Source organism: Urocitellus parryii, chromosome 12 (genome assembly GCF_045843805.1).
Source record: "Urocitellus parryii isolate mUroPar1 chromosome 12, mUroPar1.hap1, whole genome shotgun sequence".
In the NCBI taxonomy this organism is placed as follows: domain Eukaryota; kingdom Metazoa; phylum Chordata; class Mammalia; order Rodentia; family Sciuridae; genus Urocitellus; species Urocitellus parryii.
This window is the reverse complement of record NC_135542.1, coordinates 61,296,122-61,323,553: the sequence shown is the minus strand read 5'-3', so window position 1 is coordinate 61,323,553 and position 27,432 is coordinate 61,296,122. Positions and strand designations below refer to the sequence as shown.

General features: G+C 39.0%; 2 pseudogenes; one reads left to right on the top strand and one right to left on the bottom strand.

The window, feature by feature from the left end:
- Positions 1–4,145: 4,145 nt before the first annotated feature.
- On the bottom strand, positions 4,146–5,036 carry LOC144249620 (nucleoporin NUP35 pseudogene; annotated as a pseudogene).
- A 3,203-nt stretch (positions 5,037–8,239) lies between these two features.
- On the top strand, positions 8,240–15,434 carry LOC144249619 (Fanconi anemia core complex-associated protein 24 pseudogene; annotated as a pseudogene).
- The last annotated feature ends 11,998 nt before the right edge of the window (positions 15,435–27,432 follow it).

The following is a 27,432-nucleotide window of genomic DNA, read 5'->3' as shown; positions in this document are numbered from 1 at the left end:
GCCTCTTTCTCTGTACAATTTCTTCTATTTCATTTTTTTCCTGTGTTCCAAGCACACACTCTGCTTCTCCATAGGTGCATGGCCAAACATAGTTGTGTCATAGCCTTTACTTGTTCTAAACCCAAGTAGTCACATTTCCAAATATTAGAGACAGAATCTGATTAATGTTGTTTCCTCTTCTAATCTAACCAAACACGTCCAGTCAGGCACACTGCACCAGAAGCATGACTGTAGGCACATTCCTGGAGGAAGTTCTCAGTGAAGGAGTCCTGCTGTCTGGGCAGATTCATATAGGTTGTGGACTCCAGAGCTTAAGATTGAGTTAGAATCTGGGTTTTTCTGCAAAGCCAGGGTTCTTAATCACCATATTATTCTTTAAAAAAAAAATAATAAAATAAATAAATAAATAAATAAATAAAATAAAGAAAGAAAAGAAAGAAATTGAGCACCTATAGAATTTCCACATTGTTAAGATCACGGAAAACAGTGTATTTGTGATGTTTTATTTATTAAGCTGGGTGGAGATTCACTGTGCTATATTCTATACACTATTTATATATCTTAAATATTAACTAATTTAAACACAATTTAAGACATTGAGATTTTAGGTGAAAATTCAAACACTGACCAAGGACTTTCACTGCTAGCTATACAGTGGCCTAACTGGTAAAGACCCACTTAAAAATGCTGGATAATATATTTTTTAAAAACAAGCAAACAAAGTGTTCTTTAAACGCAAGGTTGGTCTGGCTGGAACATAAAGCAAGACCCCTGGGGAAAGGGAGAGAAGCATCTACAGAGGTAACAGGTAACTGAGTGTTTGCCCTAAGGGCATCTGCTGATCCCTGCTGATCCAGGGCTTAGTGTTCAATAAATCTAAATCATGAGAGCCACAGGAGAAAAGCCTGAGTCTTTCGAAAGGTAAAGGATCAAAGCAGAGACCTCTAGGACTTGGGGTATGGCAACTTGCTTGAAACCCTCCACTCAATATCCAATGCAAAAAAGAAGAAAAAAAAACATAGCAGAGATCCCCACATGAAGTTAGAATGTTCTAAAGATGACCCACTAATGGATGATATAAGGGAAAAAAATCACCCAGCAGAGTCATGTGGAAAGATCTGTATCTATTTCAGCTCTGAGAAATCTTGAACACCAATGATGTACTGGCACATGGATACTGGACATTCACACTGCTTATGTGGCCTGAAACCTCTCAATCTGAAAATTTAGCTTAAATGATCCTAGATTCTCAATGCCCCAAAGCACAGGGCAGGTACAAAGAAATTCCTGTGATAGGGCACACTTTAAAACCAGGCTTAGGGGGCAGGATTGTGGCTCAGTGGTAGAGCACTTGCCGAGCATGCACTGGGTTTGATCCCTGGCACCTTATTAAAGAAATAAAACAAATAAAATAAAGGTATTGTGTCCATCTACAACTAAAAAAATATTTTAAAAAAAAGCTTAAAGAATTCCCACAATGTTCCAAGGAACCCAACCTCACAACCCAAAACAATAAAACACATGAAGAAATGAACCTATGTTATGCAAGAGACATCAGAAACAATAATCAGCAAAATCAGATTGTAAAACTTTTGATATTGAAGTTATAAATTATAAATTTATAAGTATATAAAAGATATTTACCAATGAAAATGTGAACAGAATATAAAAAGTTACAAAGCAGATTTAACAAATAACTAAAATTTAAGTATTAATGAGTTTATTAAATATTTTAATGATTGAAATTAAAAACTGTGTAGACTAGTTAACATATTAAAAATAGATCAAAGAGAAACAGTAAATTAGAAAACCATGGTTCAGATATTGTTCAGAATACAACACAAAGAGAAAAGAGTTATCTTCAAAGAAAATGCTCCTGGGCAGGGGTTTGGGCTCTGTGTAGGTGCCTGACATGCACAAGACCCTGGGTTCAATCCCCAGCACTGCCAAACACACATACACACACACACACACACACACACACACACACACACACACACACACCATAAACAAAAACCCTCTAGGCGATATATTAAAATTATCTCTACTAAAATCAGGAATGAAAAATGATACCCTCACTGGTATCATATCTATCAAATATTGTTCTAGGGGTATATTCAACCCAAGGAGACAAAGAAGAATTGTAAAAATAGAAATAAAACTGTTGTTCCTCAGACATGATAGAAGATAGACTACAGATCATCCGTTACTAGAATAAATAAAAATTTGGCAAGTTTGTTGGATACAAAATCAATTCATAGATACCAACAGCATTTCCATAAAGTGTGATAAATAATATATTTTATTTTTAAAATACCATTTAAAATAGCAATTAAAACTATAAGGAATCTAGACATAAATCTAGTAAAGCATTTTGAAATAACTATATGTAAAACAATATGGTACTGTGTTTCCTATTTCTGCTATAACAAATTACCACAAACTTAATAACTGGTTTATTTGTTACAGTTCTGGGGATGGGAACCCAGGGCCTTGCCCATGCTAGACAAGCACTCTTTACCACAGGGCATATCCCCAGCCCAAACTCAGTGTTTTCAAACAATACAAGTTTATTATTGTACTGTTGTGGAGGTCAGAGTCTGAAATGGTCCTGTGAGTTAAAATGGAGTTGAAATAGCTGCATTCCTTTCACAAGCTCAAGAGGAGAATCTTTTCCACTGATTTTTCCAGATTCGTCAGGATGCCTGCATTTCTTGGCTCCTGGCTCCTCCCTCCATCTTTCAAGTGCCTCACTCTAACCCCTACTTCTTTTGTCACAACTCCTCTCTGACTTTGACCATCTTTTCCTCCCTCTTATAAGAACCTTGTAATTATCCCGCCTGGATAGTTTAGTTGGAACACAATGTGCCCACAGATGTGGGCACTAGGACGTGGATGTCTTTAGGGAGTCTTACTGTCTACCACAAATACAAATGGAAAGATATCTTTTCATAAATACAACATCATAGGGATGTCAGTTCTCTCAAGCTTATTTATAGATTCAATGCAATTCTGAATCACTATCTTGTCAGGTTTTTTCATTGAACCTTACAGGTTTCTTCTAGTGTTTATATGGAAGAGCGAAGTGTCAAGTACAGCTAAGAAACATCTGCAGTAACAGTACAGAGATTTACTCTGCTAAATACTAAGACTTATTATAAAGCTATAATATTTAAGACAATGTACTATTAATGAAACACAAGTTGCAACCAGTCATAGAAGCATACACAGTTTGGTTACATTTACACAAAAGTTGAAAATAGGAAATATCAAGCAATATATCGTTTAGGGATACATATGTATATGGTCAAGCTATAAAGAAAAGCAAAAAATGAAAGTCAAGACTTTTGTAATCCCATTGTTGGGAAGGACAAGATTGGAGATATGCACACAGGTATCTTCAAAAGTATCATGATGTGCTATGTCTTAAGCTGAGTGGGGAAAATAGAGCTATTAAGTTTATTATTGGTCATTAAGCTGTATAATATTCTATATACACAATTTTGTTTGAATAATGTCTTCATACTTTTTCAGAACATGATCGACAAGTCTTATCAAGAAACTTTAGTCAATTTTTAAAATAATATTTTGGTTTTAGAATACTGAAAGATGACAATTCACAATGAGATAATATGCAAAGAAAATTAAACTACTAAATACTCTCTAAAGACTAATTCAAATTGCTAATTCTAATCTAATGCTTGGTGGAAGCAGCTGTAGTTCCTCTTCATGGAATTCACCCACCTTCTCATGATGATTACAAAGCCTCCCCATCAATTCTATTATTTAGTTTGTAGTAATCAATGATCAGTTTTTTTGTACTTAAACTTACATGGAAAGGACAAAATCCTACTTACAGGAATTTTTTTTTAGATTTCTTCAAAATGTATCACAAATATCATTTACAGTGCAAGCTACAAATAAGATGTATTCTTGAAGGAAAACTTCTAAATGAAGCATGAGATAGTCAGTGATGCCAAGAGTGGTTATACATCTAACCCAGGAGATCCAGCAGTACTCTGATAACTCTGTTTTAATGTACCAACCTTCTTCTTGGTAGTTGAATTCTTAGATATTACTATACTACCAGCTAAATATGTACTTCATTACTCTGGATATAAGACTTTCATCTTTTTGGATGTTTATCAGAAATTACTAAATGCTGTAGCAAGAGGTTTCATGGTAGAAATCCTAGGGCTACTTCTGGTTGTAGTAGTGTTCCTAAGGTTTTGATGGGTGATGCAAAGGCTAGAGATGGAGATGACAAAGCACATCTATCCCTGTTTTCTGTAACACTTTTATTTATTCATCATTTTGTTTCAATCATGACAGATTTTCCAAAGTTTCTCCCATCTTTGCCTAAAGCTTTCTAAACCTGCAGTTTTGATTGGTAACAAATATACATCCAATTTCCTATTCTAGACATCACATGGTTTAAGATAGTCTCATATAAATTGTAATAATATATAGAAAACAGATACTTGTGGAAACCAAAACACAGTCACCTGAATGTCATCCAGGTCGTCTTCTGAAGTCAGGGAATTTCTGGAGTATAAAAAGAATCCAACTTGGCAGGAGTTAATGTCATCTTTTGTGAATGACCAATATTTGATGGACTAAACATACTTTACCCTGTTTCAGAAGTAGTTTTTGTAACTCCAGCCAGATTAATCTGCATTACTGAAATGTCTGGCTGTCTTCTTGAATTTCAAGGTGTTGGTATGAGCCCTGGGAAGGAAATGTCATCATAGGTACTTCTAACTAGTAGAATTCCACTCTTTATGAGCTGGTACAACTGGTCATGGTGATGAACCATATGCAAGTAAAGGCAATCTCATTTCCATTACTCCTGCTGAAGAGCTACTAATTGATGGAGGTTGTGGAGTCATCAATTAGTAGTAACTGGACATGGCAAATCCCCCGTTACAATTCTAGATAAGAACTGGGAGTCAACTCCTGACTTTGGAGACATTGATGAACCCAGTACCATTGGTTCAGCTCCATGGAACCTGGGATTCCATGATAAATGCTACCATCTCGGCCACTACTAAACATCCTGGGATTTGGAGAGCAGGCTGTGCCCTGCTCAGTTACTTCATGATGTATAGAGCAGCAGTTTTTAGGCTGCGCCTAAACCTGTGCTACTCCAGTGTATAAAGCAGTAATTTGCCATAACCCACTCTATTTTGAGTCTAGGTGCTGTGAGGTGGAGTGACTCTACAATTTGGTTGTACAAGTAAAAACCACCATCTGTCTGGTACAAAATAAGGCATAAACTGATAAATTAATCATGCTAATAAAAATGACTACCTGTGAATTTATCAAATTAATCAGAAGCACATGAATACATGGGCATATCCAACTCAGACTGGAAAAACCAGACCTATGCACTTATCGAACACACTGGATCATTGAATGAAGCAACCCCCTCACTCCAGGTCTATAAAAGGAGAAGCACCCCAAAATGAGACATGGTGGTACCCTAACCTTATCACCTGGTACTTCCCATGAGCTTTGCCCAGGAAAATCACCACAATGAACTTTCAAATCTCTGTCCTTGAGCTTCAGCAGAGTGCAGTTTCTGCAGCATAAGCCACAAAAAGCTGCCATCCCAAGCAGATACACTTGAGACTGCAATCAGTCCAGATCTTGGCCTAGAGTAAGTTCTTTGGTTGTGACAGCTCTGTGCCCTGGACAAGTTTTTCAAATGGTTCTTAATCTTATCTGACCACCTACAGTTACTCTTTGCATTCATAATTGCTCTGCCTTTGCTCTCAGGTCAGACTCCTGAATTCCTGTGGTTGCCTCAACTCTTCCTAAGCCTTCCTGCAACTTATATATATCATTGTGTAAAGTATGATTTGTGATGTGTTATAGATATTAGAAATTAAGATTGGAATAAAAGAACTTGTAGTTGCCTGGCTTATGACGACCAGGTGACTCACAAATATTTAGTGAACTGCCACTGATGAAAGTGGTGTAGCCCATGAATTTATTGTTATTCAATAAGTTGACATTGTGGAAAGACACAAACCTGTTTAGTCTATGTTAGTGACATAGATTGCACTCATGACAGGGACTTTCCCAATTTAAAAAAATGATGGAAACTCCTATATTTTTAATTTGAAAGGTACTCTTGAGTTATTTCTAAACACATGTTCAAAAACAAGTTGGAAATGCATAAATAGTATAGAGTTAAGGATCAGTATTATATTTAATTCACATAAGTTGATTCAGTAAATAATAAAAATGTGTTCCAAAAATGATAAAAAGAGTCATGAATAGACAAATGAAAACAAGAGGAAGTTTAGTTAGCAAGTAAACATATGTATTTTTTTAAAAAGTTTACATCAACTTAGTAGTTAAAAAATTAATTAAAAACTATTAATCCTGGCTGGATGACAGTTCAAGTCTCCCAACTCCTGCTGTGGGTTTGCTCTTTTGGTCTCCATTTCCCATACCTCACTGCTTTATCTGGCAACAATCCAGCTTTTAGTTTCTTGCTAAAGTCTGGGAAGGCAGGTTCCTTAAATTTTGTCTGGTTAATATGGAGTATTCTCAAGCTTGATTTAGTGCTGAAGTTTGAACAACTTAAGTCTCTGTTTTAAAAATGAAGCCACCACATCTCAAGCAAGAAGCCCTGTACATTGCTATTCCTTTTCTGAAGACTAAACTGAATGCAGTTTAATCTGCCAACTCCCTGTCTTTCCTCCTACATCTTCACTGCCCAATGCAAGGGTTTTTGAAACTGATATCTAACTTGTGTAATAAAAAAAAATTAAAGACTTTTGCCTTGGGAAAATCTGGCCCAATGTTGTGACCAATAACTCTGAGGAAGGAAATACAGTAGAAATTCTACACTTCCAGGAAAGGTGTTCCATTGAAAAGGTGAAGTGTGGTAAAGATCAGGAAGTAAGTGAGGCAAGGATACATAGGCTTCTGGAATCTACAAAGGAAGCATAAGTCTGCAAGTTGTAAAAAAAAAAAAAATTTCAAATGTAATCTCAGAATAACCAATAACTTTTCAAATTAATAAGATTTAGCAACTGGACACAGTGGCTCACCAGTAATCCTAGTTAAATCAGAAGGATTTCAAATCCAACAAGACCCTGTTTCATAAAATAAATAAATAAATAAAAAGTGCTGGGGATGTAGCTCAGTAACAGAGTATTGAAGCTGGTCTTGAAAATCAGGATAGGGTCCTGTTCCCTCAGTATTGAAGATTGCTCTTGAACACCCAAAAAATGCAGGATCAAGAGCAAAAAGTTTTATTAAAGAATAGAAGAGAGAGAGAGAGAGAGAGAGAGAGAGAGAGAGAGAGAGAGTCAGAGTCTGAGACTCCTCTGGAAAAGGGAGTTGTCCGGAGCTGATGCCACGAGAAAGTGCCCCTTTTTTAGATTTCAGGTTTCCTTTCTTCTCCGTCCCCACTCCTCTTATTTTGCCTACATGACCAAAAGGGCAGGAAGAGAGCCACACAGGGGATATCTCTGTATTTTCCATATCTGACTAGAAAGGCAGAAATGGGCACTCATTAAAAGCTTCTTGATGGGAAGAACAATTCCCTGGAGGCAGGTGACCTTGGCAACAGGTGAGGAGGAGGAGGAAGTGTTCTGGAGGTATTAGGTATTCTGTTTCCTTTTGAATCAACCCCCATCTTCCTGATCCAATACTTCACTATCTATACTTTTTTGGGGGGTGTACAGGGATTGAACTCAAGGCCACTTGGCCACTGAGCCACATCCCCAGCAAATAATACAAAATAATATTTTGTATTATTTAGAGACAGGGTCTCATCGAGTTGCTTAGCACCTTGATTTTGCTGAGACTGGCTTTGAACTTGTGATCTTTCTGCCTCAGCCTCCTGAGCCGCTGGGATTACAGGCATGTGCCACTGTGCCCAGCCTCATTATCTACACTGACTGTCATTTGCCCTGGTCACAATCCCCTCTCTGATTAAGGGAACTCTTACTGCTCTAAGAGGAAATGAGTAATAACCACTTTGGCTGCTTCAGGATGAGAGGGGGCCATGTGGGGCAAGCAGTTTGGGTTTCCCTTTTAGAAATGCTGTGGGTGGGTCAGTTGAGGGGTCTGTGGTGAAAGTCTGGTTTGGAAAGAACAAGCTGTAAAGTCATCTAAGAGGTGGGTGCTTCTACAAGAGAAACAAAAAGACATGAGTATTGGAATGCATTTAATACAAAATAAATGACAAAGAGTCTGGGACATGTCAATGAATATCGTGATGAGGATAGAAACCAGGAATTTTTACCAGGAGGTGTAAGAGCTAAAAAATTGTTCCCATGACAAGGCTAGTGAGGAAATGACCTATTTGGGGATATTAAGGATATTAGTTACATTCTCAGAGTTGTCAGGAATGAAAACACAATACAGTCTTAATAATGTCACAGATGCCCTATAAGATGTAGGTAAGATATCTAATGTCATCTGATTTTTGTATAATACATTTTTATTGGCATATCTTCTGTGTTTAGTAAAGATCCCTGTATTTACTGTCACTTAGGGCTAGCAAATAGATCAAGTCTGTCTATATAGGAGGTTAGGAATATTTGTAGGCCCTAAATTGATTAATAAAAGCTGTTGACTCTGATAGTCTTTGATAGTTATTAGGCACTCCTGTCTAGGAATCCCTCTTTCATAGCCTCTAATCTTACTTACTATTGGTGGGGCTGAATCAAGTATATATCTTAAGTTACATTACATTTAGAGTATAGTTTTATACTCTAAAATGACAGTTGTTGTTTAACCAGTCATGCAAATCCTAATTCCTTTAAGATTAGTTTCTCTAAATGATAAATTTAACAGATATAAGTATTTCCTTTTAAATGCCCAGGTATGGCTGTTCTTTGGCTGTAACTTATTTTGCAGGGTGTTTAAGACCAAGCTGGTCAAATTGACCTTGTTCCTATCTATTGTTAAGAGTCAGCTGAGTTTCCTCAGGGGGCACTCTTGGGAACTTGTGAGCAGCAGCCTCTTGGCTCCTCTAGTGCCATCTTCCAGGATAGGTCAGGGTCTTGTTGACCACATGGCTTCCCTTGGAAGCATTAGGAACATTTCCTTCTCCAAGGACCCTCCTCTTTGCAGCATGCGCACTGGTCAGCTTTCTGTTCTCCAGGGTCTCTTTGATTCCCCTGATCCAGGAGATCATGTGACCCAGAGTTACAAAGTACTTAGAGAAGTCCCCTTGTTCCCTGAGTCCAAGCTGACTCAGAGGGCAAGAACCAAATATTGGCTATTTTCTTCTTGGCCCTTTTACTTCCTTTAGTCTCTAAATCTTGGTTTTAAACATCCAGCAAACCAGTTTTAAACCAAGAGTACTGGGATTACCTTTAATGTCTATAACTTTGTAGTTATTTCCCCTTTCATTTAATTGGGAATCAATATTAGTACTGGAAGTTAACCTTACATCCCGTCTTTCCTATAGGTGATGTCCTATTGTTTCAAAGTAACTCAGATTGTTGTATTAGAAGTTACACTTTTTTTGAGCTGGGGCTATAGCTCTGTGGCAGAGCACCTGCCTAGCATGTGTGAGGCACTGGGGTTCAATCCTTAGCACTACATAAAAATAAATAAAATAAAGGCATTCTGTCCATCTACAACTACAATTTTTAAAAAAGTTATATTTTGCAATGTAATAACGGACAATGGTTCTAAAATTTATAAGGAAAATACAAAATAAAATTAAAGAGAGCAAAAACATTGAGTTTGTATAATAGCTATGAACTAAGAAACATAATTTTTATAACCCCAAATCTTTACTTCAAACTTCAGGATTAATGGATTAAAAGAAAACATGGCATTATACACAATGACATTTTTTAAAAAAAATTTTTAATAGTTGTAGATGGACAGACAGCATGCCTTTATTTTATTTATTTATTATTTTTTTATGTGGTGCTGAGGATCAAACCTTGTGCCTCACACGTGCTAGGCAAGTGCTCTGAGCTATACCCCAGCCCCACACAATGATATTTTATTCAGCCATAAAGATAAATAAGATTAGGTCATTTGAAGGAAAATGCGTAGAACTTGAGAACTTGAGAACATTACATTAAGTGAAATAAGCCAAATTCAGAAAGTCAAGTGTCATATGTTTTCTCTCATATGTGGAAGTTAGTGAGGAAAAAGGAAAATAAAAATTGGGGGCAGGTGAGATCTCATGAAAATCAAAGGGAAATCAGTAGAGTAGAGGAAAAGCACAAGGGGGAGGGAGAAGAAGAGAGGAAGGGGAAATATACTGGGGAAGGATATATATTACTATATCGTATGCATGTATGAATAGGTAAAAACAAATCCCACTGTGGTGAGCCGTTTCTGTGAACTGTGGCCGCCATTACAAGATGGCGCTGATTTCCCCTGTAGTCTGTGACAAACAACTCCTTATCAGAATGAGTTGGCACGCTGTGACTTGGCACCCTATGAGAAAAGTCCACGTGGCAGTTGTGCATTGGGGCTTTATCTGCTTTATTAAGGCTGGGGCACACGGGAGTAGTAGTAGTGGCAGTAGTAGTAGCAGTAGTAGTAGTGGCAGTAGGAGTAGCAGTAGAAGTAGTAGTAGGAGTAGCAGTAGAAGCTAAAAGACATGTCAATACAAAGGCCTGAATAAACAGCTGAAAGAAGAAAAAGTATCAAGGACCTGAATAAACTGCTGAAAGAAGATTCCTGAGTTGCGTCTTCCTTGCGGGCAAGGGGTCGCGACATCCCACCATTATTAATAATTATAATGTACCAATATAAAATACAGAAGAAATAAATTAGTCTTTTAGAGTTTGAGTGATGGATGGTTGCATTATGATGTCATTGAAGACATCTATATTATAAGCAGTCACAAATACCTCCTCCATGGTAAGCAGTTCAATTGCCCTTTTTTCCTGAACTCTTGAAGACTGAGGTCTGTTGCCTGGTTTAAAAGATCCTAAAATGTGAATCTGTCAGATGTCTTATGTCTTACAGGCCAAAAAAAAAAAAAATAGAAAACACATCCAGGATTTTCTTTAGAAGAAAATGAATATAATTCCACTATTATCCTTAATGAGGTATTTTTTTGTCCCTAAGAAAACATAAAAAAAGGAATTCTGATAAAGATAAAATGTTTAAATGAGAGGGGAAAGTGAAAGCATTCAAATCACTCTGAAACTAAATAATGGTAAATTATAACAGTTTCAAACAATTACTTAGTTCTTAGGAAAAACATTTACCATGGCAACCACTGCATCAAATTGCTCTTAAACAGGTCCCAAGCCATATACATACACACAAAAAAAAAAAAAAAGAAGAAAGAAAAAATTTATCTCCTAGATTCACCACTATCTGTTCAGTCTGTAGGTAAGGAGGTAGTCAACAGCAGCATGATTACACAAACATTATTACATGCACCCCACACTTTCCTCCTGACACCACACTTCATTCATACCATTTTATAGAAGTGCTCATGATGGTGGGACCAGTTTGATTGTCTTCATCTCCTTTCTGACATTACAATCAGGGCTTGGAGACTATTTGACCATGAAATAGGTCTTTAGCAAATAGCATGCAGGGATTCTTCCTTCCAGAGGATCACTCAAATAGTGTTACTTTCCTTTTAATCAACCTGTATTGATTGTACATATTAATGGAGTTTAAAGTGATACTTCCATATGTGCATATAGCACACACTGATCAAATCCAACCACCCAGAGTTGGGGATGTAGCTTGGACAGTGGTAGAGCACTTGCCTAACATGAGCAAGGCCCAGGGCTCCAACCTAAATAACACACACACACACACACACACACACACACACAATAAATAAACTGTCCTCCTACCCTTTTCCACCCCTTTCTCCTCTTCCCAATCATTATTGTACTTTCAGGTCAACTTATTTTAGCTTCCACATCTGAGAGAACATGCAGTACTTGTTCTCCCATGTCTGCCTTATTTCAGTAACATGCTGTCTTAAATCCGTCTATTTGCACAAAGCACATCATTTCACTTTAGACTGAATAATACTCCATTGTGTGTATATACCATGTTTTCTTTATTCTTTCATCTATTGACAGATCAATAGTGTCAACATTCTTATTTTCCAAACTTTGATATTATAAATGAAAATATGCAAGGATCTTAAGAAAATAATCTTACATGTAGACAAAGATACAAGAAAGAAGATAAACAGCAGAGCATATAATAGCCAAAGAACTAGAACATGCTCTGACTCTTTTATTTTTATTAGAACAGCATAAAAATAATCAGAATAATAGGGTAAGACCCTGAACTGGGGAGCCAGGCTAACTGGCTTTAAGTTCTGGCTCTGCCACCTTCTAGTTGAGTGACCTCTTTTTCTGTTTCTCAACTGTAAAATGGGGATCATAATACCCATATGTAGGCATTACGTAAGATGTTTCAGGAATCAAATAATCATTTATCTCCTTCTTGGACAGGATAAGTGTGCAGTGGTAGTGGCATATTCACAGTTTTCCTTCGTAGAATATTTATACAGCAGATCGAGAAAGAAGTCAGATGTATGGGAGACAGGACAAAACTGGAGTTATGGATTTGGGAGTCATCAGTTGAAAGGCAAACTTTTGAGTTCATAAAAATTGATAAGCACTTGTAGGCAAAGCATAATAAGAAAAAATAGCATTGTTTGAACCAGCATGTCACTTCCACTCCAAGTAGAAATGTTAGAGAAGCACTCACAACATGAAGTACAAATGTATATAGCAACATTGTAACTGTAAAATGTTTTTTAATTGATTTTTTAAAAGTAAATGACAACAGAATGCATTACAATTCTTATTACATATATACAGCACAATTTTTCATATCTCTGGTTGTATATGAAGTATGTTGTCATCAATTCGTGTCTTCATACATGTACTTTGGATAATGATGTCTATCACATTCCACCATCCTTGCTAATCCCCTGCCCCCTCCTTTTCCCTCCCACCCCTCTGCCCTATCTAGAATTCATTTATTCCTCCCATGCTCCCCCTCCCTATCCCACTATGAGTCAGCCTCCTTCTATCAGAGAAAGCATTTGTTTTTTGGGGGATTGGGTAACTTCACTTAGCATTATACTGTAAAATTTTTAAAATCAACCATATTTCCATCAACAGGAAAAGGGATCAATGGATTGTATATAGGATCCATGCTGAACTACACATCACCAGAGAATCTAAACTTAACAAGATGAGCCAATCTCACAAATAAAAATTCAAGCAAAGAACTGGGTTGAAGATGACTTATTCAATTATGTAGCACTAATAGAACTGTACCAAACATATATTTTGGCAAAAGATTCAATAAGTTAAAGTCAATACTCAGCTGAGGGAAAGAATGGCTTCTGAAATACAAGAATAAACCTGAAATTATATTTAAAATATTATTGATTGCTAGTTCATTATTAATTTTAGTGGTATTTATGGCATAATGCATAAAGGATTATTTTTTTTTATGATTTGCTGATTTGGTTTTAAGAGTGAACCAATTTTTTATTTCTTGGTTGTCAACATTAAGCTATCATATTATCATTCCTTGATTTCAGGAAATACAAGTGTTGAGTACAATGTCATCCTGTCTACTACTTACAAGAGATTCAGAGAGAAAGCATTTAGTTATTTATTTATCTACATTGATATTACTCTGAGAAATGGGGAAGGCAGACAGGATTAAGAAAATATAGTAAAATATTCACAACTAGAGACAGGTATCCAAGAAATTATGTATGCGATTCCTACAGATTTTCTTCATCCTGAAGTTATTAAAATAAAAGCTTCCAAAGAGAAATATAATTTTCCAGAAATAATAATACAAAATTATCATCCACTAAGTGAAATCAACCACGGATCCATACTAATACAATGAATAAAGAAATGGAAATTTCGATGAGGAAAGCAGATAGCTATATAGTCTCCAATTGTCTCTCCACAAAACACTCAAGAATTAGAAAGCGAAGGATCAACATTTCAAAAGAGAAACCCAGCAGATACCACCTCCACTGATCAATGTTAACATCATCAAAAAGGGGGAAATCAAAATTATAGGTCACAAGAGAGGATGCAATGAAAAAAAAGTGCTGAATCTCTTCTGGGAGGCTTTTCTCCCCAAACATAATGTCTGCTCATGGTGAAACATACCAGAAAAATAACTGAGGGACATTTTACATAAATTCTATCTTAGAAGATTGGAGGTAGTGAAAACTGAAGGTTGTTCCACACTGAGACAGACTAACAAAAGATCAAACTGTTGTCTAAATGTTTAGGTCCAACTGGATGTGCTGGCTCAGGACTGTATTCCCAGCTCTTCAGAAGCTGCAGCAGGAAGATCACAAGTGCAAAGTAGTCATGGGTCACACAGTAAGATCCTGTTTCAAATTAATTAATCAAGTAATCAATTCACTAACTTATAATTCAACAGTGGAGCCATTTGTAACAATAAAAATTAGAAATACATATAAGACATCACCAAAGTTGTATTTAACTCCACCAAAGAATGAATGGTGACTAGGGCAGAAGTAGGGTCCCTGCCAGCTAGGTCCTAGCCCTAGACTGGAGTGAGCAGCTATAGCACAGGTGGAGCTGGGCCACCAGGGGCCAGGCGGTGCTGAAAATGAGGGACACAGCCATGAGGACAAAAATCTCTTGGGTTCTTAAGACTTTTAGAGAACACTCTGCAGACAAGATCCTGTTAAAGAGGCCCTTGGCTTCAGAGTGGAATGTGGGGCCCTGTGCAGGAGAGCCTGCCCAGGTGTCATTTTGCATGTCCCTCTTTAGGTCCAGATCACTGATGGAAAAGGCACAGGGCTCCCTGAAGGCATAGGCCCCCTGTGCACATGCCTTTGGGGTATGTTGTAGCTAATGAGAAGTGGCACAGATCTCAGCTGGTACAGGGGATGCAAGGGAAAATTAATCTCGTTTTTGAGGATGGCCTGACACCTGTAGATTTTTACCTGTCCAGAAAATCCTGCATTCTTTGTCACTGAAGCTGATTTGGTGGCAGAAAATGGCTACAGAAAAAGACTTGTTCAAGTTAGAAATTCTGGTAAGTTTCAAGGGATTGTAGTAGTTGTAAAAACACAGATAAATGAACAGTACTTCCCAGCTATACAAAAGTTTACTGTGCTGGACCTTGGGATGATGTTTCTTCCAGTGGCCAACCAGATGGAAGCATCCTGCCCCATTGTTCAATTAGTACAAGAGCAATCCAAAGAACCCACCAAGAACCCTTTCCTCAGGAGGAAACTGGCTCTGCTCCCTGACCCAGATCTCCTTCAAACTGTGCAGCAGATCTCAGAAGTTGGAAAAGTTAGAGGTTCCCTTCTGCTTCAGAAGTTTCCAAGTATCCAGCAACTAAGCAATGCGTCTGTTCAAGAGCTTGAGCCAGCAGTAGGTCAAGTGGTAGCACAGCTAATCCACACCTTCTTCACCCAGTCCAGGTGACTGCTGCCCTTACATCTACTATGGTTTTTCCTTTTGACCACAAACTACAGGATCTGGTTTTCATATTTTAGAAGAAGGAGAAGAAGAAAGCGAAGTGCAGTGGCACACCTCTAAACCCAGTGGCTGGGGAGGCTGAGGCAGGAGGATCACAAGTTCAAAGCCAGTGTCAGCAATGTAGCAAGATGTCTCAAAATTTAAAAAAGGTCTGGGAATGTGGCTTAGTGGTCAAGGTTCCCTGGGTTCAATCTCTGGAAGAAAACAAAACAAAACACCTTCCCCTTCCCCTCCCCCCTCAAAAAAAAATACTTAAGAAAATAAAGTATTTTACAACATTTAGTGAAAGCTGAGGTAGGCCGGATGGTTGTGCAGCTTCACTGTTCCGACATTTAAGTGACTCTCAGGTGGCAATGCCCTCATTCTACAAAGATAGGAAAAAAACAGTCTGAATCTTCCTAAGAGTCAGGGACTCGCAGTAAAAAGCCAGTTGGGGCAGATTTTTATGAGTGACCCTGACCTGTATCTGTCATGGCATAGACTTTCAGGTGGTGGATATATCCATCTAAAGGAAACTGACCCACAATTAAGCACTGTGTATCATAAACCTCTTCTTCTTCTTGGTCTCAGATCTGGTCCCCAAATTCCTGCACTGGCAGTGTAAATCACCTGGTGCACAATGACAACAGCAAAGAACAAACGGCTGGCTGTACAGTTGTTCAGAGCTTGTTGAACACTACATTTGGGCAGTCTGAGTACATACAACACTACAGTACTTTTAGTTATACATGCCAAGAAACAGTTTTAATACATCAAACTGCTGTATGAATTCCATCAAACACTTATAATATAAACATATTTTTCTTCCTAGAGTTTCATATCAGTTTCTCTATCATTAGTGAGAAACAATTAAAATTCCATATAAAAAGACAAATAAATTATGTTACTATACTACTCAAATCATATATTCTTGTCTCCAAACTTTTGCTGTCTTCTTGAAATGCTCCCAAAAGCACATCTTTACTTTAGGTCCCAGAATAGAAGTTCTAAAAGTTCTAGATTCAAACTCAGTAGAATCGGCTGTTAGGGTTCTGCTTGCTGCTAGTGAAAGGCAGTGGGTGTGGCTTATGACCCCTGAGATTTTGCTGACCCTTCCACTTCTGCTCAGTACAAAACTGTCCCTACTATTTCCAACAGAAGCGTGGTCTGGGATCGGCCTTGTTTGAACTGCGGACTTCGTGATGCTGTTTCTCTAGAAAAGTTCATCACTGACCTCTTCTAGCCTCTCCTAGGTCCTTGGAAGGTCCGTGGGATCAGCAGAGACGCGTCTGTCGAGGCGATGGCCAGATGCCCAGCCTAGCAGTGTTGGGGGCAGCACTGCTGGAGGGGAAGGCAGGTGCTGGGAGCGTAGCCCGAACTTGCCAAGGAGTGAAATGGGCGGGCCCTGGGTGGAGGCGACAAAGTGGGCAACCGGGTCGCATGGAGAAGATGAGGCCGGAGGTGGTGGGTTGCAGTCTCTCCAGATCACCTGTGTCCCGAGCTGCAGCAGGGCGAGGTCCCTGTCTAGGTGTAGTCAGGGGTGGGGCTCTCCCCCATCCCGCTAGCTCCTCCTCCAACCACCCTGTCCCTAGTCTGGGGGTCCGGTTCCCAAAACCAGGACCATTTCTTGAGCAGTATCAGGTGACTATTTTGCTTTTGCAGTCACCATCTGCCCCCGTGTGTTACTAAATTAACATTCACTTGCAACTGAGGTCTGCAGAGAAGGAACTTACTTGTGGGTCATCTAGTTTTTCCCTATTTCTTCTTCTTCATATATATTATGTTTGGATCAAAAAGTAACTTATTTTAGATAGGTGTATATGATTTTGGAGTTTTTCCTTGTTTAAATTTTAAGAAGGAAAATTGACATTCTACTCTAAATTTAATTATCCTCATAAAAAGAAAAGGATTCCTTCATGTTAGGTCCCATCAATAGATGAATAGATAAGGAAAAGTTGGTATTCATACACAGTGGAGTCAAAAAGAAGAATGAAAACATGCCATTTGCATGAATATGGACAGAATCCCAAGATCCTTTTGTTAAGCGAAACAAGTCAGACTCAAAAGAGAAAAATATCACGTTTTCTCTCATTTTATGTGAAATCTAGGGAGGAAAAAGAGTAGCAGAGAGACTATTAGGGAAGAAGGGGATGGAGGGGAGGGAAATATGAGAGCAGAAATGGTCAAACTGTGATGTGCATGTACAACATGCCACAACAAACCCCATTGTTCTGTATAATTGGTCTGCACTTAATAAAATTCCAACAATCAAAAAATTAATTGCTCATTGAAAAAGAAAAAGATTCTCAAGTAATAAATTTCCTTGAATAATTCATGATAGAGGTGGAATATAAAAACTGAAAATTAGAATGAAACTTGAAAGCATATTATGGTTAAGGAAAATAAACCAAATTTAGAAAGTCAAGGATGGTATGTTTTCCCATGTATGTGAAAGCTAACAGAAAAAAAAGAGAAAAGAAGAGGGAAAGGGACCTCATCACAATTGAAGGAAGATCAGAAGAGTAGAGGAAAAGGGTCAGGGGAAGGGAGGCAGGATGGAAAGGGGAAATACTAGGGAACAATATTGACCAAATCATATGGTCATATACATGCATGTGCGAATACATGACACTGAATCCCACTATTATGTATAATTATAATACATCAATAAAAAAGATGGGAAACAGAGCTCTTCAAGATTATTTGCTTTGGATGCAGGTACCCACAATTATACAATGATCTAAAATGTGATATAATCTAACCTCTATTATTCTAAGTTGTATTGTTATTTTATAAGAATTTATTGACTTGATAAAAATCAACTGTTCTCCCTTAAATTGTCTAGCTAATGCCCTCTTAATATTTGTATTAACTGTCCATCTATTTACTAATTTAACAATTAAGATTTTTATTAATTATACACATAAAATTCACAGCTTTCACAATAGTACTTAATAATAACATATTCTTCTTGTATAAGTAAATTTATATTTGCATTTAAACCTAGGGACAGTATTTCAACATACAAAGGCAAAGATTTTTCACTCCAAATCACATCTAGAATGCTTAACTACATTTGAAAATGGCCTACCAAGGTATTAACAATAAGTCCAAACAATGTGCTTTATTTGTGTAACTGACATTGCAGCACTGAATAACTATGATTTGCCTATACAATCACATGAGCCTTGCTGGCATCTTGATTCCTGAACCAGGTGCCACAGATGACAAGTAGCTGTTCCACTGTTTAACTTCCCAAATAGGCAAAGCAGTAGTATTTCCCTCATTTTAAAAAGTTAAAAATATGCACACAAACAATTTTGTTTAGGCATTATATGAATTTGTGTCAAAATTACAAAAACATGTCTGAGAACAGGCATGAACCAAAGGCATGAATCTGGTTCTTTTGGGGGAAAGGTAGGAACACAGTAGAAGACAGATACACAGAAAGGCCAATTGTGTCTCTGATATTTGTTTTATTTATTTATGGTACTGAGGATTGAACCCAGGTGTGCTTCACCACTGAACTACACCCCCAACTCTTTTTGTGTGTGTGGTGCTGAGGATTGAACCCAGGGTTTTGTGCATGTGAGGCAAACACTCTGCCAACTGAGTTATATCTCCAGCCCCTTATTTTATTTTATTTTATTTATTTTTTTTTGAGACAGGGACTTACTAAGTTGCCAAGGCTGGCCTCCAACTTTCAATCCTCCTGCCTTAGCCTCTGAAGTAGCTGAGGTTATAGGCACCATCACCATACCTGATCATAGATTATTTTCAATGGGAAACAGGTACAATGTGTCTTTCTGTTACAGCAAGAGAAAAAATATAGCTAAATGTAAAGAAAACAGTAGTTTGTGATTGAAACCAAATGAATGACAATCAAAATCTCTAATTCTCAGGGTAAAATCTCCACTTTAAGTGGTATGTTAACTCAATCCCCCAAACCAGCTTGTTTTGATGTTCCCTTACTTCTGTTTAGGCACCTTTTTCTTTTTTGGTATTACCTGGCAGGATTTTTCCCCCTCCATAGCTTCTCAAACCTCTGATGAGGCCTTGGACTGGGAAGCCTTTGGTTCTAGTTGTTTGATGCTACTAAGTAACTGCCTCATTTCCTGCTTTATCTTTTATCTAGATACACTCACAGGTACAAAGCAGAGCAGGATATGACAGTTAGAGGGAATGTTGCAACAATGAAAACAATCACTCTGGGTCTTAGGCCTATTTGCTGAATTTTATTTCAGCAGATTATCTCTTGCAATAACACTCAGAATGAGCCTGGGCTGTAGAGACACCAGTTGACTCTGTCCCTTAGCAGCTTGTTTGGACCTGCTGAGTTTGTTTTGTTTTACATTAAAGCCTTCCCTCTAATCAGACTTTGGATTTGATTTTGAAGTTTTTGTAACTTTAGACCTACTTTATATCTCTATCAATCTCACTTACCTTACAGGAAGGCTGAAACATGAGACAGCCAAGATTTGGAAAACAGCATGATTATTGAGGACAAAATGAAGAAAGGGATAAGGTGTCTAGAAGTTCTGCTTCGAGGGAATACAAGATGAAATCAGCCCCTTCACAGAAAATTCTACAAGCAGAGATGAATCACCTTTCATGACACATGTAAATCTAAGTACCACTCTGAAGCTCAGTGGTGTCATGTTTTCTATTAGCCTCCCAGCAGAAAGTCAGGCTTTTTAAAACATTGTTCTCCAGCAGAAATAAAATCAATGGTTGTCTGGGCCTGGGGAGGTGGTGTAGGGGTGGGAGTGTTTCTTATGGGTTAAGGGGGTTACTTTGGGGAAGATAAAAACGTTCTACCCTGTGAATACATTAAAACCTTTGAGTTGTACACTTTACATGGGCAGATTTTATGGTATGTAAATTATATCTCAACAAAGATGTTTTTAAAGTCTATTATGAAGGAGAGATTTAAAAGGAGAAGAGTGCCATAAAGAACAGAGGTCTCTTGGATTTGAGCAGTCTGTTAGCTGAAGCATTTAGGCAGGAAACCACAGACAGACTTGAGTTTTTTAATCTAGAATATTCTATCATTCTCTCTCCCTACGTCCCATGAAAGTCCTTCTTTGCTATTTGCCTAATGATTAATCTAACCCAATACTGCCCTGTGATGGACATTGGAGTTTGGCAACCCAAGCCATTTACATTGCCTTGTTTTCTCTCTCTCTCCTCTTTCTCTCTCCTCTTTCTCTCTCCTCTCTCTCTCTCTCTCTCTCTCTCTCTCTCTCTCTCTCTCTCTCTCTCTCTCTCTTTCTCCCCCCCCCCCACTATAGAGCAAAATACTCAATTTCCTTTCTGACTGTGAGAGGTGGCTATAGGCTTCTGTCCTGGCCCACATGGTGAAGCAGAACGCTCCTAGGTATCTCTTTGTGGATGAAGAAGATTAGATACATCCACAGGACCCTTCTGTTCCTTTTTCCCCTGTTGCCTCTCCCCCTTCTTCTACTTTTTTTTTTAAGTGGAAATTGATTTCTTTTTCTTTTTCTTTTGAGAGAGAGAGAGAGAGAGAGAGAGAGAGAGAGAGAGAGAGAATTTTTAAATATTTTTATTTTTTAGTTTTCGGTGGACACAACATCTTTGTATGTGGTGCTGAGGATTGAGCCCAGGCCACACGCATGCCAGGCGAGCGTGCTACCGCTTGAACCACATCCCCAGCCCTCCCCCTTCTTCTTGCCTAGAAAACTGATGTAAGGCCTAGAAATGCAAAAACCAATTGGTGACATAAGGTGACAAGTATGAGGATAAAAGCCATAAAGTTCAGAAGGGCAAAGCAGAAAGACTGAAAGAGCCCTGGTCCTTATGAGCATTTCTCAATAATTGCACCAATGCTGGACTTTGGGATTTCCTACTGTGGCAGTGCTGGACTTCTGGATTTCCTATCACATAAAATTTTGTCCCATTATGTAAGAAAATAGAACTCTTTTGTTAACCTACTGCTACTTGCTGTTGTGAACAGGTATCCCAGTTACTTGCAACCAAAAGCACTCCAACAAGCCAATTATAACACTTTCGTATGTTAAAATTATTAAAATATGCCAATGCCCATGGGGATTTATTTTAAGGTTCAGGGACTGCTTCTTGTGCAAGAAGAGACCACTTATAGCTAATTGGGTTTTTAATTACAGTTTATTGAAGAAACAGTTTTTTCTTGAATTTTAAATTTACAATATTTTACATTACTTATCATCTGCACCATACCAGAGACTTGTGCATAGAGGGGAAAAAAAGAAAAAAATTGCTTCACAGAAAAGCATTTCACAGAGTTAGGCCTGAAAGAATGCAAAGAGAAGAAATCCAGGCAGATAATATAGCACACAGACTCAGAAGCATCAGAGAGCATTTGTGTTGGATGGGCGTACGTGTAAGGCAGGAGAAACGAAGACGATGCTGGAAAGGCAATTGATGACAAGTTGTTTAAAGTCATATATAACCAGACTCAGCAGGTTCCAGTTTATCCTATACAACACAGGAAGCCCCGAGAGGCTTATAATGAAAAGAGTCACATGATTATGTAGGTATTTTAGGAAGAGGCTCTGCAACTGTGAGAAATAGAGATTGAAGGAGCTCATAGGTAGAGTGGCTATTTGAAGACTACTGCAGTGTAATAGAGAAGATAAAGTCTAAACAAAGAGAAGATCCCATTATAGATGCTGTCACTGACCACCAGGACAGGGAATCAGTGGAGGCAAAGAGGCTCAGGGTCCACCGTCAGGGCTGACAGGAAGCCAGATGTGCAAGGGACATAGAAACATGGCCAAGGATGTTAGGGATCATGTGAGAACCACTGCTGGCTGCGGGTCAGAAAAGCCAGCAGAGCACACAGTGGAGAAGGGAGCAGAGAAGGCAGAGGACCACACTCTTCCTGCTGTGACAAATACTCACAGGCCACCCTCTCCCTCCTTCCTCCATACATCTGCTCACTGTTAGAAAAAGGATCAGGAAGAGGGAAGGGGTTATTTGAAAGTTACAGTACTTTTATTCAAAAGAAACTGAAAATCCCTAAAAGAATCATTCCAGTTACCAGATTATCATGATTTAACCCATTATGGACATTTAACCAGCCTCCACTATCTTCATCCCCAACTAACCAAGTGAATAGGGGCTCAAGAGAAAACTGAATTAGTTGAGGACAAAATAATAGGAAAATCCACTTTTTCTGTACTAAAAAAAAATTGTAGCAAAGAAAATTTATATATAACTTGATACAGAAGCTTAGAAAAAGCAGAGTTGAAAATACAAACATCAGCTGATTATATCCAGCACTGTCCAGGGGGGGCTCTGAATCCTGTGGGCATTAGCAATCTGGTCATCAGAGAACTCCCACTTGTGAGACACGTCCAATTCCTTGGGCCTGCTTCTTGCCTGCTCTTGGCTCCAACCCATGCTTGTCAAATGTCCCTAGGTTGTTAATTCATCTAATTCATGATCATCTGTTTTTCAACATTAGAAAGGGGAGGTAAGATTATTCCAGAACCTGGAAGAGGACAATCCCTTTTAAAGAAATACAAGCAGCCTTCCATAGCAGCCTGTTCTGCATTGTGGATTCAACCAATTGTGTATCAAAAATATTTGGAAAAAAATTCTGCATTAGAAAGGGGAGGTATTCTGCATCTGTATTGAACATGTATAGACTTTTTTTTCCTTTCCTTTATTCCCTAAACAATATAGTACAACAATTGTTTACATAGAATTTATATTGTGTTGGATGTGTTAAGTAATCTAGAAGTGATTTAAAATATAAGGGAACATTGCATAGGTTAAAAGCAAATACTATACCATTTTATATGAGAGACTTGAGTGTGGAGGGGTTTTGACACAGTAAGTCCAGTCCCCCATGGATACTAAAGGAAGGCTAAAGAAAATGTTTTATTTTATTTATTAGTTTCTTAAGAAAATAATTGATATTAGTCTCCCTAAGCAGGACAAATCCTGGCATAAAGACAAAACTGAGTTTCCTGTTTCAAAGGCGAAAGACCAGGCCATGCATGGACTCAAGGGCACACCATCACCTTAGTGATGGCTTGGCCAGTTTCCTCTGGCAACACCACTACCTTCCTGTGCTGTCCCGTCCAGCAATGTCATGTCACACTGCCAGCTCCACCTGGGATGGACAAAGAACCTATGTGGAAGCAGAACACAGTCCTGCCAAGTGCACGTTTCCCTGAGCTCCGGTACTTGCTTCATGACACACTCCAGGTATGCCGGTCAAGCTGTTCACTCAGTGACTCATCCCTGAACCACTTTCCATCACCTGTTCAACTTCCCTCTGACCGACTCTCGATGTTCTGACTGCTGATTGTTGTATTCCTTCTCCTATTTGTTTCCTCAGTGTTCCCATTGGATCTGATCTTGTCTGACTCAAAAAGTCCTGGCTGACATCTTATTTCAGTCACTCTCCCTCCACCCCAACTCTCCCACTAGACTTGTAAGCAGGACTTAGAATCATAGAACCATTCTTGACACACTCCCCATGTGAGAGTCAAAAAAACAAAACAACAAAAACTTCTAAATTCTAGCTGCAGTGACACAGGCCTGTAATTTCAGCTACTTAGGAGGCAGAGGCAGGAGGATGGCAAGTTTAAGGCCAGCCTGGACAATTTAGTGAAACCCTATCTCAAAAAATAAAAAAGGCTGGGGTATAGCTCACTGGGAGAGCTACCCCTTGGGTTCCATCTTCAGCACGGTAAAAAAGAAAAGAAAAATAGAAAGGATCAGCAAGGTAGATGCAGCATAAGATATAAAGAAGCTTTGGCTGGGCTCTACCTCAGGGATCTAAGATCAGCATACTTTGCAATATGGCAAAGGAACATGGGACAGAATTGGTGATTTCCGGGGGGGTGGGGGGGTTCTGAGATAGAGCTCAGTGAGTGGGGCCTGTGAGCTGAAGCTTTCTACTTTTAGCCTCACACAGTTACCTGCCAGCATGGCTATTCCGGTGGCAGTCCTTGTGGAAGGATGGACACTACACTGTGGCTGCAGCAACTCAGCTCACAACCAAGTCACTGCAGCTCCATATGTTCCCATTTCATTGTGTACTATTTTGAGGTAGGTGTTGAAGCCAGACTGGCCTGACTTTGAGTGCCAGCTGTGTCTCTTTGGCCCTGGTCTTTTCTGAGTCTCAATTTTCTCAACTATGAAATGACAAGCATTGTTACCCCCACAGATAAACCACAAGTGTCAGTCAGCTTTTTGTTGCTGTGGCAGATACCTGAGAAAAACAACTCGGTGGAGATTTATTTCATTTCACATTGTCTGAGGTTTTGGGTCCATGGTCAGTTGGCTCCATTGCTTTGGGCTTGAGGCCTAGAAGAAGAACATCATGGCAGAAGAAAGTAGCAAATGAAACCTGCTCAGCTCATGGCAGCCCAGCTGAGAGAGACAAAGGGGTTCAGGACAAGATATATAGCCCCCAACGCTATGTCCCAGTGACCTACTTTCTCCATGCCCCACCTACCTTCAGTTTTCACACACCCCCAGTAGTCCGTCAGCTATCAGTGCATCATCTACTGATGAAGTCACAGCCCTCGTGATCCAATCACTTCCCAAGAGCCCACCTCTGAACATTGCTGCACTGGGGACGAGGTAGGCCTTCAACACATGAGCCTTTGGGGGACATTCCAGATCCAAACATAAGACCACATAAAAATGAGTAACACGCATGTCACCTGACACACAGTAGACACTGATCCATGTGAATTCTGATTCCTTTTCCTGAGAGTACAACCTGAGGCAGAATCTTCAGGATCCCAAAGAAGATCTGCTTCTCTTATCACTGCTCAGTGATAAAAGTGTCTTTTACTTGCCAAAAGGATGATTTATAATGAAGGAGGGCAGCAGTATCTTCAGGATGGAGGCCAATCACCAGAAAAAACAACTTTGTGCTCACAGTGTTAGTATTTTCAGGTAACCTTTGCTGGGAGTATAGTTATAAAACATTTGTTCATATTGTTTTGATCACCTTTATATTATTATCAGATGACAATAAATGCTGTGGGGCTTTTTATTTAAAGAGAAGAAATAAGTATGATCTAAGTGGGGAAACCCAGCAAGGCCTGTCAGATTCTTAGGCCTCTCTGGAAAGCATTTCTTCCATCTGGGCATGGGGTAGAACCCCTTCTGAAATGTCTGATCTATCATCAGACAACTTTGTCAGAGTTTCTTTCTGACTAGTCCCAAGACAGAAAGGTAAGGGAAGATTGGAGTAATATTTTCAGGCTTTATGGATTACTTTGGGGAAAAGAGGTTCTGGTTTCCATGCCTTACCTTGAGGAAGAGAGAGGAGAGTGGGAGACAGGGCAGAAGTAGGTCAAAGAGAGAGACATTGCTTTTTTGAGATCTGCTTCTGATATCCAAATGATATTCCATACTTTGGAATATTATTTTCTGAGTCCTAACAAATGACTGGACACACAATTGGTTCGTAGACTTGGTTAGTGTGGGGAGAAATGACACACAATTGATGTCAGAAAAGGTAAAGCACTCCACAGAGGCCCTGTCACATTTCCTCTCCTCCTGACCTCACCTGGCCTTTGTAAAAGCATGTTTAACTTTATAGAATGTGGTTAAGCCGAGAAATGGTAATTCCGCTGCAATTCTCTGACCTAAATTCAGTGCAAGCCTTTTGAAGAGGAGTAGAAATGGGGCTTCCATTTCTCTGTTTAAGCTTACCTCAGGGAGGACCAGATTTGCCTGCCTTCTGACCCAGACTTTAGATTATAATCCATACCATGCTTGGTGAAAGGATCTTGACTGTAGAAGAGGGTGCAGCCCCTTTACTAGTCTAATTTTATACCCTGACTGACGGCCTTGACTCTGGCTAGACTTTGCCTGAGCTGCCTGTTGGCCTTTGAGCTTGTCTACCAGACCCCACTTATCTAACTAGATTCTTGATCCTAGTTCCTCTTAGCTACTTATCAGTAGTCAAGCCTTTCCTAGAGCCCCTCAACATTGCTACAATAAACTCACTCATCCATTTTCACTCAAATGTGCCCGAGAAGCCCAGGCCCTAGGAGCCCAGGAAAACAAGCCAAAAAGGCTCGTTATCCTGACCCTTGTGCTTGATGTTGCAGCCATGCTGCTGTCCTGGTGTTTATTGTTAAATTCTATCTCCTCACTCTTTACTATCACTCTCCTTTCTTTCCTTCTAAAGAGGACACACAATCTCACCAATCAATGCTACCTGACTTAGTCCATTAATGCTGCTATAACAAAAATACTGGAGACTGCATAACTCCTAAACAACAGAAATTTACTCCCCACACTTCTGGAAATTGGGAAGTCCAAAGATCAAGGTGCCTATAAGTTTTGTGTCTGGTGAGGGCTGGGTCTCTGCTTTACATTACAGAATGTATTCTCACATTACAAAAGAGATCAAAGGGCAAAATGGCCTAAGATATTCTCTTTGGCTCTCTTGTAAGGCACTTATCCTCAATTATCTCTCCAAAGATCCCATCTCTTAATACTACCACAATGGGGGTAAATTTCAACATGAATTGTGTAGCGACACATTAAAACCATCTTGGAGCTGGGCGGGGTGGAGCACACCTATAATCCCAGCTGCTCACAAGGCTGAGGCAGGAGAATCACGAGTTCAAAGTCAACCTCAGCAAAAGTAAGACGCTAAGCAACTCAGTGAGACTCTTCTCTCTAAATGAGATACAAAATAGGGCTGGGGATGTGGCTCAATGGTTGAGTGCACCTGAGTTCAATCCCTGGTAGCCCCCCCCCCCAAAAAAAAAAACATTCTGGGATCCCTAATGACATAACCGAAACCATTCAAAGAGGTCTCCTTCCTTTTCTGTTTTTATATGTGGTGTATCTTAGTGGGAACTCCCACTGCTTGGATCCCACATAGAACAAAGTTAACCTGGTTGTATTAGTCAGCTTCTTACCAGTGTAATAAATACTTGAGATAATTATAAAGAGAAAAGTTTTATTTTGGCTCATA